The sequence below is a fragment of the Sinohyriopsis cumingii genome, unplaced genomic scaffold (assembly GCF_028554795.1).
Source record: "Sinohyriopsis cumingii isolate HCF-2022 unplaced genomic scaffold, ASM2855479v2 utg000957l, whole genome shotgun sequence".
Taxonomy (NCBI): domain Eukaryota; kingdom Metazoa; phylum Mollusca; class Bivalvia; order Unionida; family Unionidae; genus Sinohyriopsis; species Sinohyriopsis cumingii.
The window spans coordinates 1928360-1945956 of record NW_028315947.1 but is presented as its reverse complement, the minus strand read 5'-3'; positions in this window follow the sequence as shown (position 1 = coordinate 1945956).

Below are 17597 nucleotides of genomic sequence, written 5' to 3'. Positions count from 1 at the left end.
CAATAGTCAAGACTTGTTGACAATAGTCAATCCTTCCTGAAAGAAGTCAATTCTTGTTGACAATAGTCAATACTTACTGACAAAAGTCAATACGTGTTGACAATAGTCAATATTTACAATAGTCAATACGTGTTGACAATAGTGTATAATTGCTGACACTAGTCAATACTTGTTGACAATAGCAATTACATGCTGACAGTAGTCAGTACTTGCTGCCATGTCAAAAGGAAAAAAAAAACAACTATAAAATGGATGAACATCACTATTCATAACGTTGGAAATTCATTCAATAATCTACATATGACGCACTATGGATATCGAATTAAAACAATTCACAGCGTATATGCAAGCCTTTTTAAATACTATATGAAACATTCTGCAAGGGAAATTAGCGATTTCAAGATAGTGTTTTTTATCTTCATAATTAATGTATGATAATATTGTTCAGAAGGTCTTACCTATAGTGGAGTTACTATATTGTATATGCTTGTTTCGTCTGTTTTGCTAAAGAAATCAAGAATATATTTAAGTACAGGCATGGAACGAAATACAAAGTATATATTCAGGCATATGTATGAAACAAAAACCATGGTATACATTCAGGAATTGGTATGGTATAAAATCCAAAGTATATTCAGGCATTGGTATGGTACAAAACCCATGGTATATATTCAGTCATAAGCATAGTACAAAATCCATGGTATATTTTCAGGCATATGAATGGTACAAAATCCATGGTATATATTCAGGCATTCGTATGGTACAAAATCCATGGTATATATTCAGGCATTGGTATCGTACAAAATCTATGGTATATTTTCAGGCATATGTATCGTACAAAATCCATGGTATATATTCAGGTACTGGTATGGTACAAAATCCAAAGTATATATTCAGGCATATGTATGGTACAAAATCCAAAGTATATATTCAGGCATTGGTATGGTAAAAAATCCATGGAATATTTTCAGGCATTGTTATGGTACAACATCCATGGTATATTTTCAGGTGTATGTATGGTACAAAATACGTGATATATATTCAGGCACATGTATGGTACAAAATCCACGGTATATATTCAGGCATAAGCATGGTACAAAATCCATGGTATATATTCAGGCACATGTATGGTACAACAACCACGGTATAGTTTCTAGTAAATGTATGGTATACAATCCAATGTATAATTTCAGGTATATCTATGGTACAAAATCCAAGGTATAATTTCAGGTACATGTATGGCACAAAATCCAAGGTATATATTCAGGCAGATACGTGGTTCAAATCCATGGTACATATTTAGGTGTATGTATTGTCCAAAATCCATGGTATATATTCAGGTGTATCTATGTTCCAAAATCCATGGTATATATTCAGGCAAATGTATGGCACAAAATCCATGGTGTAGATTCAGGCAGATACGTGGTACAAAATCCATCGTATATATTAAGGTGTATGTATGATACAAAATCCATGGTATATATTCAGGCACATGCATCGTACAAAATCCATGGTATAGATTCAGTCAGATACGTGGTACAAAATCCATGGTACGTTGTACAAAATCCATGATACGTGGTACAAAATCGATGATGCATATTCAGGTGTATGTATGGTACAACATCCATGGTATAGGCATATGTATATTACAAAATCTATGGTTTATATTTAGGCATATGTATGGTTCAATATTCATGGTATATATTCAGGCATATACAGGGAACAAAATCCATGGTTTATAATCAATCCATGGTATTGATTCAAACACATGCATGGTCCACAATCCATGGTATTCGATTCAAACATATGCATGGTTCACAATCCAATGTATTTTAGCAAACATATGCATGATATTGATTCAAACATACATGTTTCATAATCAATGGTATTGATTCAAACATATGCATGGTTCACAATCCATGGTAATGAATCGAACATATGCATGGCTTCCAATGCATGGTATTGATTTAAACTTATTTATTCAAGCATATGTGTGGTACAAAACACGAAAGCATGCTGGAACAACTTCAACACCCTTTCAAGCAGCAGCATTACACAAGGGCACGTGACATGTGCGAACCTCACACGTAAGTAGTAACAATGGTGGACAAGATCAAATGCTGGCTATATTAACAGCAAATAAAGCGTACTCAACCTCTACCACTGTAAACAGGCATGACACTTTGGAATATAATCACACGTGATTACGATACATACAACAATTTTATTCTTCATTATACCCGTATCTAACTTAGATCAAAACATTTAAGCTTTAACCTTGTATAGTTTAAATCCTATCAAATTACCTGTCGAGTTCTTACGTAAAATGGTTTTAAATAATTTAGATGACCAGCATGCTATGTTCAGAAATGGCTCATACTCTACGTATAACGTTTCCGGTTTGAATGTTGCAATCAGCCATTGAATCAGTGTCATAAATCTGACAAAGTACGGAAATTCGAGGGCAGGACGATATGTAAGCCGTATCCATACTATATAAATACACCGAGGCTACATATCCTCCCATTTAGTGTAAGACATTTACACTCATTCATAAATTTCCTGTTATGTCAAGATGCATATCCGAACGAAAGTGAGTTTGTGTCTTCACGAATAAATAATTATCAAAAGATAATAGACTTTATATCATAACATATCATTAATACATTTCATCGCAATCGCAAATACTGCGGTTAGCTGCAAATTTCAACAGCTAGGATCAGTACCAAGAGAGACATAAAGACACACAGCGACAGACTAAGAGAGAGAAAGAGACTTTCCATCCGGGACCGGAATAATGCAAACCTGACTTGATTTACACCAGCATAGTTCCCAGATTAACGCCATGATGTCGTGTCGCCATGTGCAAGGGTTCCTGTTATCTAATCGATGTCCAGGGATTCTGGTTCACGGTTGTCTATATATCAAAAAATCTCCTCTAGCTGTGATGTCAGAGAGAACAAGCTATACTTGTTTGTTGTAAAGAAATTACAGTTTGCATCGTTTTGATTGCTACGTTGTGCAATATTTTCCACGAAATGTTATATTTTTTATTTAGTATATAGTAGGTACATTTTGCCTATAGTGTGTACAGTTTCATTTTTTTCTCCATATTATAACATGTGAAAATATCACTCTATGTGATTCTGATTGGTCCAAATAAGCGCATGACATTCTTGTGCAGTATTTTCTTTACTGACGAGCTCCTCTCTTCGAAAAACATTCTTAAGCCCGCCTTCTGGAATATTTTGTTTTCAATACATATTTTGGCGGCCATTTTTCGATTCTAGTCAAGAAAGGAATTTTGAGAAAAATGTGCTTGTGTGTCTGCATATGGCCAAATAACATGAAAAATGGCTAAAACCCTAAGACAACAACAACAACAAGTTAAACAAAGGGTATTGTATGGTTGATAGAGGGTGTGTGGGGGGGGGGGGAGGAGAGGCGGTAAACCTTTATCATTCAATACACCCTATCTACAAGCGTAGTTTAAATGTTAATTTACAGAAATAAAATAAACTCACCTCTGTTCACAGAAATATGTGGATATAAAGCGGTCTCCAGACTGACATAAGTTATTCCAACTACTGGTTATTTACGCGGTAAAGATGTGATACAATTCCGACTAAAATGAAATTTGTTTACATATTCTGTAATGTACTGCTCCAAGTAAAGTACTGAAGATATCCGGTCAGGAATACATTACAGTAAATGTGTGAACTTCTTCGTCTAGTAAACCCTCTTTCACACAATTACTGCAACAGTGTAATAATTAGTTGTGAAATTGACCTATTAGACTACGTAAACATGGATCAACTACTGTACTGTAACGGTTACCTCATGAAGCAATACATTATACGCAATTTACGTCCTGTTTGAAAAATGATTTTGTCTGTGTAATTTGTCTTGTTTATTCAGAAGGACGCGTGTATTTTCAATGACAGTTTCTAAGAAAAGTATAATATACTTTTAAACGTTAATACTAGTTCAACTTTGTTTCGGACTATTTTGACACACAACAAATGATAGGTGCAACGTCTGTCAGAATGAACGAAATTATTCATTCTTCTTTCTATCTAAACAATTTTCAGTAAAATAAAAACTCTGTGATAAAGATAATCTTACATTGAAAATGATTTAATATTAAATTTACGAAACACATTGAATAATGTCCAGCTTCACTACTCTCGGCGAGTAAAAGCTGGACATTATTCAACGAATTTTATAAATTGAGCATTAAATCATTACCGATTTGAAATCCTCTATTTATCGCATAGTCACTAAACTTTACATATAGTATGTGCAGTCTCATATTTTGGTATGACATCATGTTATCACTTCAAGCGAGCCTGACTGGTCCAAGTAAGCCCATGAAATTCTTAACTTTATTGATTGGCTGAGAATGGGGGTTGTTTCATTACTACTGGAACATTTTGTTTATGCTATTACTCTTACCATTTTTTTCGAATCGACTGCTCAATGGAATTGTGAGAAGAAAAAGATCATGTCTGTCTAAAGATGGCCTTTTTACCCCATATGGGCTCGTTCTGCTATGTAAACATTATCATACGACAAAAAATGGCGTTATACTCCAACCAAGAACAAGAAAAACAACAATAATAAAGGAAAACCAAGGAAATTGGTCAATTGATAGTGTGCGTGTGGAAAGGGATGGGCGATATACCGAAACATGGAATCCACTATTCTTTACAAGTGTGGATTAAATGTTCACTTACAGAAGTAAATAATTTCATAGAAGAATGTGGGAATTAATACGTCTCTAAATTGGAATTACCTTATCAAACAACAGCATGCTTACGCCATATAATAAATCTTATCATGTGATTCATTTCCGACTTAGAACAAAATTTTTCTATATATCTGCTAACGTCTAACGTTTCAAGTCGGCTAATGCAAATATCCTGTAACAAATACAGCAAATCTGGAATAGTTTCATCTACAATCATCCCTTCGCATGAATATGCAACAATCTGAATATTTAGAAGTGCAGCTGAGAGTGACACAATTTCGCTTTTAACCATTTCTCTACACGCACTAAAACTATGTGACATTATACTGAACTTGCATGGACATTCTTCTTTTAAACCTTACGTTGTTTGAGTCAACCTTTCATTTTATTAGAAAGGACAGTTGTTCTTTGAATAGTAGTTGGTAACAATAAAAGTAAAAATAATGTTACTACGGTGCAAAATCTTTGAGGGACTATGTTTTACGCACAAGACGTGAAAAGTGCCCCGGCTGAATCAAAATGGTCAAATTTATTTCTTCTTCTCTCACTCCTATTACATTAAAATAAGAACTATGTCATAAACATAATCTCAAATGGGTAATGATTTAATAATAAATTTATGAAACCAAGGCTTGCAAAAGCTGGGCATTATTTCACTCGTTTCATAAGTTCAATATTAAATCATTACCCAATTGAGTTCCTCTATTTAAAAAGACTAAAAAAATTTGAAGTTTGTATTTACATCATTTAAGACAGAACTGATGCATATTTTTTTAGGAACATACCTTTGAATTAAGGGGAGGAGCATGGGATTTATTTTTAGAAAAGATGTCCTGATCCCATCTAGTTTGACAAAACATTTTAGCCCTGATTGATAAAAAAGTAAAACCCTATTAAATCACTTATCCTACTGAATAAAATAAATGATCTTGAGGTCAGAAAGTAAAAATGTCCCAGCTTGAACGAAAAGCTCAAATCAGACACACTTTCTAATTAAATGGTCAGTTCATAATATTCACTGGACCATAAAGCCGCATAAAAGTGTCTGATTCATCATTTTGAGTCCATGTATTCGCCAGTAAGTTAAGTATTACTTCCTCAAAACACAGTCTTAGTGAAATGTGAATTAATATCATTAACATATATACAAAATTTTGGTAACGTTTGCTGGTGTCCATTTTGTGAGGGTCATCATATACTACAACTTATCTAGAACTATATAAATAATTGGGGAAATAACAATAGATCTGTGAGTCAGTGCAACTGTGTCAATATGAGCTGTGAAAGTGCGTGAGATATTCTTAATTGTATGGCTTCTCATTCCCCGGCCGGTCGACAAGGTAACACGCTACACAGCTATGAAAGCATAACTGCAATTGAAAAACCATTCAAAGAAGGAAATTATGTCACATTAAGCTAGCATGACCTCGTTTCTCGATCGGCTACATGCAAGATACGCATTTATAATGCGTTCATGCAAAATGTCTTTTAGTTTTGTGTTCAGATATAAAAGTATATAACAGGGATTTCCCAAATCGCTCTTTGAAGTTTAAGGAAATATTAACCGAAACTCAATGTGTTACCTGCTTTTGTATAATCAATTCGTACATATCTTTTATACGGTTCATATTTAATGAAATAAAAGAAATAAATGGCCAATCTTTAAACGACCCACATTTTATATGCTGTATAAACATGGAATTATTGCATGTTCTACCGAATCTTCGCTAGCCAAGTGTTGTTTATCCAATTCCTTCCACATTGCAGTGGATTGAAATGCATTGACGACACTTTGTTTGGAAGAAGAGATAAAACAGCAATTGTAAACCAGACCGTTTATGTCAATAGTAACTATAAATAAGAAAGTATTGGAATAAACAAAACCAATGCGATATGTTCATGGAAATGTTAAAAGCTTCATTGACGCTGTAAGAAATATCTGTCTCTGGATATACGTGTCCAGTTTCAAAGGATTCTAATTCAGAAGAAATTAAAACAAAATTCCGTCCCCAAATCGAGTCATACGATATTAATTTTGATAACAACATATTATATACAAGTTCCAGTGGTGGGGATCGGGTTATTTTGTTTTACGTAATCACGCTAATAAACTAGTTCGCTTACGGATACGGGTGCACGTATAAACGGATTAGATTAAATCGTGAACCTACTTTCTACATGAACAAAATATTTCTGAACAATTATATCTGAACTGTCATGGCAGATTGCCCTGAGACGACATAAAGGAACAGAATATTATTAATTTGAACATTTTTACTTCAAGTGAACATAAAATCATGATACGAAAACTAAAAAATTTTTTTACTCCAATAGGTGAATGTGTCCTTTATAAATTTTACATTTTACAGCGTGGTCTTTATAAAAAAGATATATAATGGATATGATTGAATTATAGATTTGTTTTTTTTTCTTCGTATTTTGCTCATAATTTAACACAGTTTATATTTTATCTCTAACGAAATAATCATATCACTTTTTATTACCTACTCATATATGAATTAAATAAATCATAACTATACAGGTTGAATGTTTTTCTCGCACGCGCGCGTGTGTGATTATGCATTCGATATTGTTTAGTGCACGAGAAGGTAAAATACCCTCCTAAAATATTATCACGTCGTTCTTTGATGGAAAGGCGGAATGCATAATTGGTATGACATACATTAAAATGAAACGAATCAATTAAATTAATTTGATAAACAAACGCTAAAACTTAATTTCACTGATACTATTTGTTTAGATAAACAACGACAATTTGTGAATAATGCAAATCAAAGAGAGATGTTTTAAAGACGTAATGCGTAGACAGTGATTCTGTCATTATTCTGTTTCTAGCTTTCTAATTCGGTGATGTTGTTATGGGTTTATTCAGAAGGTTGGCTCCAAAAGTAATACCAATTGCAAAACAATTAGGGATGAAGGCTATTAAGGTTGTTCGTGATAAAGTTAGTAGTGCTATTGGTAATGTTGCCGGTAAAGCATTTTCATCTATCAAAGAGAGATTAGCTGGATTAGTTCGAAGAAAATCACAACCAGTAAAATTACCCACTACTGAAGTTATGCCTGCAAATATCAGTACAATAATAAATCAAGCTGCAAATCAAACTCGATTTTATAAGTGTTGATACAACAAACAGAAATGCGATTATAAGTCGAAGTAATATTAATTTATCAGACGGAACTAAATTAGGTACAAGTGTGAGTTATTGATGGTAAGTCACCGCAGTGTATTCATTTAAGGTCTTCACTGCTTGCGTCCATTTCGATAAAGCTATTATCTATGATAAATAGAGTTTCTGACTGTGCTGTCAGAGTCGCTACGGATTCGTTATATATGTATAAAGAATACAGGATTTCTAGAACAGCTACTTATCGGCACTTATGCATCATGGCGTGAATGGAGAATAAAACAACAAAATATACTTAATTGTTCTAAATCCGCCGATATTGAAATTAAGGATGTATATTAAATATTAAGATTGTCATCAGCATCATCTGTATTTGATCCTGTAGCTAGACATACAACAATTTATCTCAATTGGCATGAGGGCTGTTGTAAAGCAACTCATGTGATCGAATTATTCTTGACCAGTTGTTCCGATATAGTTTTAATGACACCTCCAAACAAACCCAAACAAACTGGCAAGAGAAATGACTAGTATAACTATAAAATTATGCACTTATCATCAATTTTTTCGATGGAAGAGAGACAAATGGACTCCTGAGAGAATGGGAGAGAAATATATTCCATGGATTATCGTTTGGGATGAAATATGTACTGTTTCATTAGAAACGTTCAAAATATTTCTTGATTGGTGATTGGCAAAAAATACTGCTGTAATAAAGTGTGGTCAACCACCACTTTTTGTTGGATTCTCTCCACATAAATGGCTGAGGAATTTTGTAGAGATTTATGAAGAAAGAACTGATGATCATAGAGCGCTTGATCAAGAATTAAGAGAAGCTATGAAATTAATCAGTCTACAACCGAATAAAATTAAATGTGAAATAATGCGTGAAATAATTTCAGAAACTCTTATTAATAATTTTCGGAATTTATGGAGACCAAATGATTTGATAGTTGCAAGTAGAAATATTGTTAGTGATACACTTCAACAATAACTATTTATCTTAGATAAAGAAACTGTTTCAAATCTACCCGTACCACTGTGTTATCGACCGGTTGGTACGCGACGGCAGAATATCGACGTTGATAAACCAGGACCGTTAGAGGAACAAAATCTTGTATTAAATGATATTGTCTTATTTCCTGTCAGTGTTTTTAAGAGCAAGTTAACTATGGATAAAACTCCATGGACGCTATGATACGCAATGACATTTCATTCATCAATAGGATTAACCATCTCTGATACAAATATTTAGATCGTCAATGATCTATCGAATGGTCAAATTTAGTTTATCTCGCAGTGTCTCGAGTCAGAACAATATCTGCGCTGCAGAGAATTGTCATAGACTTCACAGAAAATACTAGTAATCGCGAAGTTATTGACAATGATATAGTAAGACAAAAATTAGACATAAACACTGTGACAAAAAAGCGCGACTTTGATCTGGATGCAGAATTTAACATGACATTGAATCAACAGCAAAATAATCATTGTGCGAGCTGCAACACTGTAATGTTGTGGCAGTATTCAAATAATAATCCAAGACAATTCACTGTAGACAGAATTAATAGTAATTTTGGTCATGCAAGCAAAAATGTGATGCTGACCTGTTTTGAATATAATTGACGTTAACGTGCTAGTTTACAAAAATGAAGAGGTGGTAATTGTGTGTCTTCAGGAATTACTTGCAATTGCTCGTGTACAATTCCACGTCGAGGACAAGTTGAATCTAATCTGTAGATTGCAGGTCTACCCGTAGATCTTACAACGATATAAATGTTAAGTGTAGTAATACTCCAGATAGGATCAGTAGCTTTTGTTTACCGCCTTCAAGTTTAGCAGGTTCATATAAATACCTGACAGTAACAGTATCTAATACTGGTTGTTTTGAAAAATAATGTATTTGTATTGGTATATGTTTTTCGGTATATGTTCTTTTTTGTAATCGCATTTACGGGTTTCATAGTTGTTCGTGCAATTTTATTGCTTAATGCATTCATCACAATTGGTATTCTTACAACCCATTAACGGGATATGGTATCTTTCTGAATTAATTCCTTTGCATATTGATATCCTAATAACCGCTCAGCAAGTGTTCGATTAAATCGTTCACCTATTGCCTGATCACGATGAATTGCAGTATGTCCTCGCGAGATTGTGACGTTATGATTTTTCATCAGAGATGATACTGCACCAAGAAATTATTTACCAGGATCAACCTGTAATAGTTGTGGCCATCGTAAGTGTCCTTGCTGATGTTGTTTTCAAAAGCAGAAGAAACTTCAGTTGCTGTTTTAGTTTATACCAGCTCTGCCTCTTTATATCAACTTGCAAAGTCGACGACAGTTAATGCGTATTTATACGTACATGATTGACGTCTTCCAATTTGAATAGTATAAGGTGGTGTAAGTAAAATATTTGCTTGATGAACTTCATTAGGAATGCTGACATCAAAATATGCATTCCGAAATATGTTTAGGTGGTGGCAGATTCATTTGCCATATTGCCTGTCGGGCTAAATATTTTTCAGCAGCAGAGCGTGTAACATTTGCTGCATCAACAAATTTAATAATTCCTTATCTGCCCATCCAATATTGTCTTGGTCTATAATAAATCGATTGCATTATTTTAATAATCGGTTAATTAATTATCGACTCCGAATAATGATTTACCTTTGATCGCAAATCTTACCAACCAATTAGCTAATGATTCTCTGAAGGATTTATTTTTATGGAACTTAATGCATAAATTAATTTCACATCTGCAATATGTCATTGTTGCAGATCTTTACTTTTATAAGCTACATCAAGAATATGACATGCTCGATCAAACGCGTTTATTGGATATTCACCAGTACTGGTTGATCTCGCTCGTCGGATATCAAATCTGGTTTCAGGACCACAAACATAATATCCAGGAAGATGTTTTAATCTTGGATATTTAGCCCATGGAGCTCCTGGTAATTTTCATAATGAAGAGCGATATCAGCACCGATTTTATTATCAGAAATAAATATATATTTTTTGTACCGCATTTAATACATTTATCTGTAAGTGCAAGTGTTTTACGTTTTGTTTTTATTGTTGTCAATCGACTTCTGGGGTGGACGCTCTACATCAAACACAATATAGATCCATATTATTTATTATATTTCTACAACATGGATGTCATTGATTTCACGGCGACACGAAAGCAAGAGCCAGTAAAACATATTTCAGAATGATAATGAGAGGTCCATCTGTGTCCGGTAAACCGCAGTTATTACTTAATTTGATAATGTGATGGCTCAGGTGAGGTAAACTATATTTAGTAGCACCGTCAGTTGATGATCAGCGGTGTTATGATGTACTTAATGACTTTAAAGACTTTAATGAAAATGCAAATTTGTTAAATGAAGACGGCGATTACATTATTAATTTTATGCCTGATATCGATGAAACACCATCCGTAGACGACCTTGGTGGATTTATTAACAACCTCATAGTATACGTCGACGTAATGCTGGACAAACAAACAAATTCATCTCAGATATTTTCACGAGGTTGGCATTAAAATACCGATTTGATTTTTGTTACTCAGAGATATACACAAATCCCTAAAGTTCTCAGAGATAACTATAATATTTTAGTTGTGTTTAATGGAGTTGACACACATACTGTGCGAAATATTCATCAGACTTGGTGCAGTGGGGATATGGATATGATTACGTTCAAAAATTCCATTTCAGAAGCACAATCCACTCCACACGGATTTATAACAATAAATTGACGTCAGTTGATAATTTCTGATTACGGATACTATTTAATATTCAAGGTAAAGACTATGTTCTCTTGTTCCGCGTTCGCATGGTCCGCTTCTAAATTTATCATATTTTACAAATTCAAAAGCATTTAAATATCAATAAATAGGCTATAAAGAATTATCTTCTACGCAAAGCCGCGCTAAACTAAAGCATGAATGAAGAAACCTCTCAGGATTCAAAAATAATAACCTTGGAACAATCCGATACAACCAGCAAATTTATCAAACTACATTTCTGGATATTTATATATATGTGTGTGTGTGTGTGTGTGTGTGTGTGTGTGCATGTTTGCATGCACTTAAAATATCGTCTTAAGAACCCTAGAAGAAGATCACTCTGTGTACTCTGTGTTGTTTATCAGTGATGACTTGTTCTTTGTACGGGATACAAATCACTAGCCTAAAGGCAATTGCGAAAGAATCTCTGGTTGTCAGTATATTTTGTATCACAATGAACCAATCCAATGTACTTAGACAGGCCATGAACAAGAGAGATAACATTGGGATGATTGTCCAAAAATGTTTGATCGTATTATTATTTTTTGCGTTGAAGATCGTGAAGGTCCATGCAACATTTTTTTAAAAACTTCTTACAATGAAGTGCAAAAAAACCTAGAGAAGGTGCAAATTGTGTAAGTGCCTCCGTATGTGGATATGTTGGAAGTTGGTGCTCATCAGTTTCATTAGTTAGAAACGATGTTGGGAAAATAATGTTCATAGCGAATGATAAGCTATTTGCTAGGTACTGAGCGGTATCTACATGAATTATATCACAATGAATTAGCTTCTTCCATGTCAAATGTATTTATAGAATTCTCACGTGTACGTGTTAAGTTATTCGAGATAGGAATTATTCCGTGCACTAGGCATTTGAGTCTTGTTGTAGTATCTGGCACGAGAAAGCGCCCAAAGTCTGAAAATTGCGTATCGATAAATACTACTAATGTGACACAGGAAAACATAGACGTTTGAAAGTTTAGTCTTGTGAATGTTTTGATCTATATATATATATATAATTCGTTTTCTACAAATACGAATAGTACTTGCAAATTCAAGCCAACCTCACGCACAATATTTAACATTGCGTTTCCTTGCTCAGTTCTGAAATGAAAAGTTTTAAGTTTTTAGATCCCTGGCGTCTTACAAGAATATATATGCTTTTTTTTTCTCCCTCCCCTATCTCATGCTCAAGGAACTAATCGGAAGTAAGAGAGAACAATAATTTTGGCTGAACTTACATCAAGTAACCTACAACAATATGGTTCGTTGTAAAGATATGTGTACGCTTTCCTTGGAATTATTTATCTACACTATTTATGCAACCAATGATAGAGAGTCGCAATAGCCTGGCGACACCTTTCGGTACATTTCTTGGTTACGAGGCACAAATGCTGTAATGTACTTGAATCTTCTTTTTATTAAACCTGTAATATTGTTCTAAAAATAGAAATATTATTATTAATAATTATGAAAATGTCCGAAGTTATATCACTGCGTTGGTTAGTCAGGCTGATCGACCATTAGACAAACTGTAGGATCAACAATAACCCTTTTTGTAATTGACCTGTAACCCCCAAACCACAAGTCACTCGATCGATCGATTGATTGGATTCGACCTCCACCATCGTAGATTGATCATCGTAGCAAGATACGGCTAAAGTCAATGAAAAGACGAGTGCAGAGGAGTTTCCCTGTGTCATGGGACGACATCTTTTGACCTACGAATGATGATAAAAGTTAATTCAAAAGACTAAATGAAAAGGGACGAGAGAGAGAGAGAGAGAAAGAGAGAGAGAGAGAGAGAGAGAGAATATCAAGTTTATGATCGGTAGTAATTTTAACTAAAGCAGAAAAATTACTTAGATCCATTGTAGAAAAAAAATTACAATATTTTAAATGCCTCTGGTTCGCTCGCCATTTTTCTTAGTTTCTAGTCCACACTGGTTTCCATACATTCGCAGGTACGTCAAAGGCTCAGCCTTCTGTGTTGAAGAAGCTAATCATGTGCTTGTAGTGCTCTGATATCTTTATTAAAACGATCTTTCATGTTTAAATGTTAAATGTGTCTTTTTGTTTCTTAAATCAATATGAATAATAAAAGCAGCTAAAAGAAAGAAAACAACCAACTTATCAATTTGCAAAAGGGATTATGAATAGCCACAAATGGCACAGAAATACATTTTCGAGCGGACTGAGGGAAGGAATGTGAGTTAATTCACTCCGTCAATGCACAGTTGCCTGTATTCGATCTTAACACTCGTTCAAAGGGCAAATAATATGTGCATTTATATGTGATATAAATAAAATATATGTATAGTATGTATTCTGCATCTTTGACACATCGTGGTATATCAGTGATATCGTGTATGTACTATATATATATATATATATATATATATATATATATATATATATATATATATATATATATATATGTATGTATGTGTGTGTGTGTGTGTGTTTGTGTCTGTGTATCTTTGTTTGTTTGTGTCTGTGTATGTGTGTGTTTTAACTACTAAAGGGGATTCTTGGTGAAGCTATCACATACATTGGCGCGAATCCCGCTTGAACTTCTAAGTTTTGCTCGATTCTAGAGGCCTCTATACAAAGTGTCCAGTTCATATATATATATATATATATATATATATATATATATATATATATATATATATATATATATATATATATATATATATATATATATATATATATATATATATATATATGTGTGTGTGTGTGTGTGTGTGTGTATGTGTGTGTGTGTTTGTCTGTCTGTGTGTTGTAACTACTAAAAACGATTCCTGTTCAAGCGGTCACAAACCCTGGGGCGAATCCCTCTGCAAGTTATAAGTTTCACTAGACGCCAGATACAACGTGTCCAGTTCATAAATAATTTTACACTAATACATAAACGGCATCTGCCGACGACGGGACATTCTCTTGATAGTTTATTCCATTGTATACTTTACCAGTCTTTATTCATAAATACCACACCTAGGATAAAATAATTAATTTACACAATTAGATATGAATAGGGACTCTTGAGCGCTAAACTGAATTCACCAAAAGTAAACTATGGATTGAAAACTCACTAACACTTCACTCCGTGGACAGCTCCAGTGGTCTGGTGGTTAGAATGTCCGCCCTGGATGCGGGAGGTCGTGAGTTGGAACCCCGCCCGAGTCATACCAAATATTTATAAAAATGGTACTAACATCTGCCTCGTTAGGTGCTCAGCATTAAAGGGTTAGTGTTAGGACACATCGGCCTGGTGTCAGGATAATGCGACTGGCTGGATGTCACGTTTGCTCAGCCCCAGTTCGTAGATCGTGTATAAAGTAAGGTATTACTACAAGCCATGGTTTCATGTCGGAACATTGCAGCAGGCTAGAGTTAATCTCTTAAGCAAGGTTAGCGTGAGCAGAGATGATCCGTCATCTTGAATCGGCACAGGCGTTAGATAGCGTGAATTCCTACCTATGTGTTACAGCTTTCTCCTAAGATAAGAGTAACCCGATTGTTCTAAATCCGTTCCCACGTGGACAGACAGCTAGAAGGACATTGTCTGGTAAGTTTGATTGGATTGGGTCAAGGCGACATCCAATTGTAAATGAGACGGAGGGCGTAATAACAACTTCGATCCGAATAATAACTTCTAACAAGCAAGCGAAAATGCAAGGAAGATTGCTGAGCAATATAGGTATTCCGAGGAAGCCACTCGTAATTTCGCGGTTAATTTTAGAGAGGAGATTCTAAGGAAAGACAAAGCTTAGTAAAGTTCAGTATGTTATTGTCTCGAATGTTTCAGAATATTACGACATTGTAATTGTAATTATGTGTAGTATGTATACTTATTTGCTGGGATCATTTAGTACGTATAATTATTTTTGCAGTGTTTAATTTACACACGTATTTGAGTATTATGTAGATAATTATGTAGATTGTCAGCTTTTACTCAGATTTAATTTTGTAATTCGCTATTAGTTTACTTCGTAGTAAACTAATGCCTTTATTCATGTCATGTATTAGACTTTACACATGCTTTGATTGTGAATTTGGAAAACGGTTGAAGCGTGTAAGATTAGTTAATATGGATGTATGGATATATCAGAGCATGGATATTTGAATATATGTATACTTTGTATGAGTTTTAGTGTACAGAAATGCGGCTGATTGTTATGATATTGTTTGGTATAATGGAATTAGGAATATGTACTGACGTGACACAATTTATTGATGTATATATGTATGAGAACTATTTGATACGTTGCTTTTAATAGGACGTTGTTGTACCATACCAGAAGGTTTGAGCATTTCGATGTGAATGAATGCGTGACCGAAGAACTTTTATAGCCGTTATCTGATGATAGGCTAGGTGAAGTGTGAGATTAGAGGGCTTAGGCAAATATTGCACCGTCCTTTTTGGGGGAACTGAACTTTCGGTTCAGATAAGTTCCGAGTCCTTAAGAGGATAGACGGAAGTAAGGCTAGAGAGCAGTCGGAGTCAGTAAGTCTAGTCTGTATAGAGTCGAGGAAGAGAAGGACAAAACGGTGGAGAAGTATAGAGAAGTCAAGGAGGACAAAGAATTTGGAAAGGTCGGAAGGAAGAGGAGAAGGGATTGAAGGAATAGGAGAGAATACACAGATGATTATAATACAAGAACAGATGGAAAGCTATATCACACTACAAATCAAACGATGCAATAGGCTTTCACAGGGTCGAGCGGAAGGAGAGCACTTGGGAAATATGAATCATTTGATTATTGAATTGTCATTAAATTGTTATTAGTTGAATCTCACTTTTTTGTATATTCAATCATTTAACCGTCGGCATTGCTGATGAGGCCTCGGAGCTTTACATTTTCCTTTCACTAATAGAACTTAAAACCAAATTCGAGCCTGGATGGGACTTCTATAATAATTTAAATAAATATTGGAAGCACCCCATCAAACACTACATTTGCTTCTCAATACTGATCTTTCCACTGGGTGACAATCAATACAAATCATATGTTAATACCTTCAAAGATGACTTCAGGGTGAAGTTCTTGTCAAAGGTTAACCTGCATTTTGTCGAGATGCTGGACTGTCAAAAGAGCTGCATGTAAACAGAACACATATTTTGCTTCCGGATCATCACCAATGCCTTTTTACTCACTGTGTACTGTCACCGAAATAACACGGAAAACTACACTCTGAGATCATATTCTCAGTAATAAACAAATACCTTTAAATCAATAAATGCATACATATAGCTATTGTATTACCACCAAAAACGAGAGAGGAAATAATGTTCTTACACATTACAAGAACTACATTTTTGGGTACTGAACTGGAAGTACTAATTGTGACCTGATTCCATCTGGAATTGATCTATACATTCTACGTCAGATGTTGTGCTTCAGGAACCTGTATGTAGTAATTGGAATTGATATGTACATTCTGCTTCAGATGTCAGACTGCTGGAACCTATAGGTAGTAACTGGAATTGTCATAAACATTCTACATCATATGTCGGGCTGTGATAACCTGTAGGTAGGAACTTGAATTGTCAAGTACATTCTACGTCAGGTGTTGGGCTGTGGGAAGCTGTGGTTAGTAATTGGAATTGTTATGTACATTCTACGTCAGGTAACGCGCTGTGAGAACCTGTAGGTAGTAACTTGAATTGTCACGTGCATACTACGTTAGAGCTCGGGCTACGTGCATCTGCTGGTAGTATGCAAACAATCAGCAAGTCAATAAATATTTAAAGGAAACCATATAACAAATTTGTTTATATTTAATGATAGAGGAAGGGATTTTGCATGGAAATGTTTCAATCCAGCTACATAGTATTGGTTTTATCAATATAAACTACGTATTGTGATAGAGGTCTTCCAGCACATGACAATAAT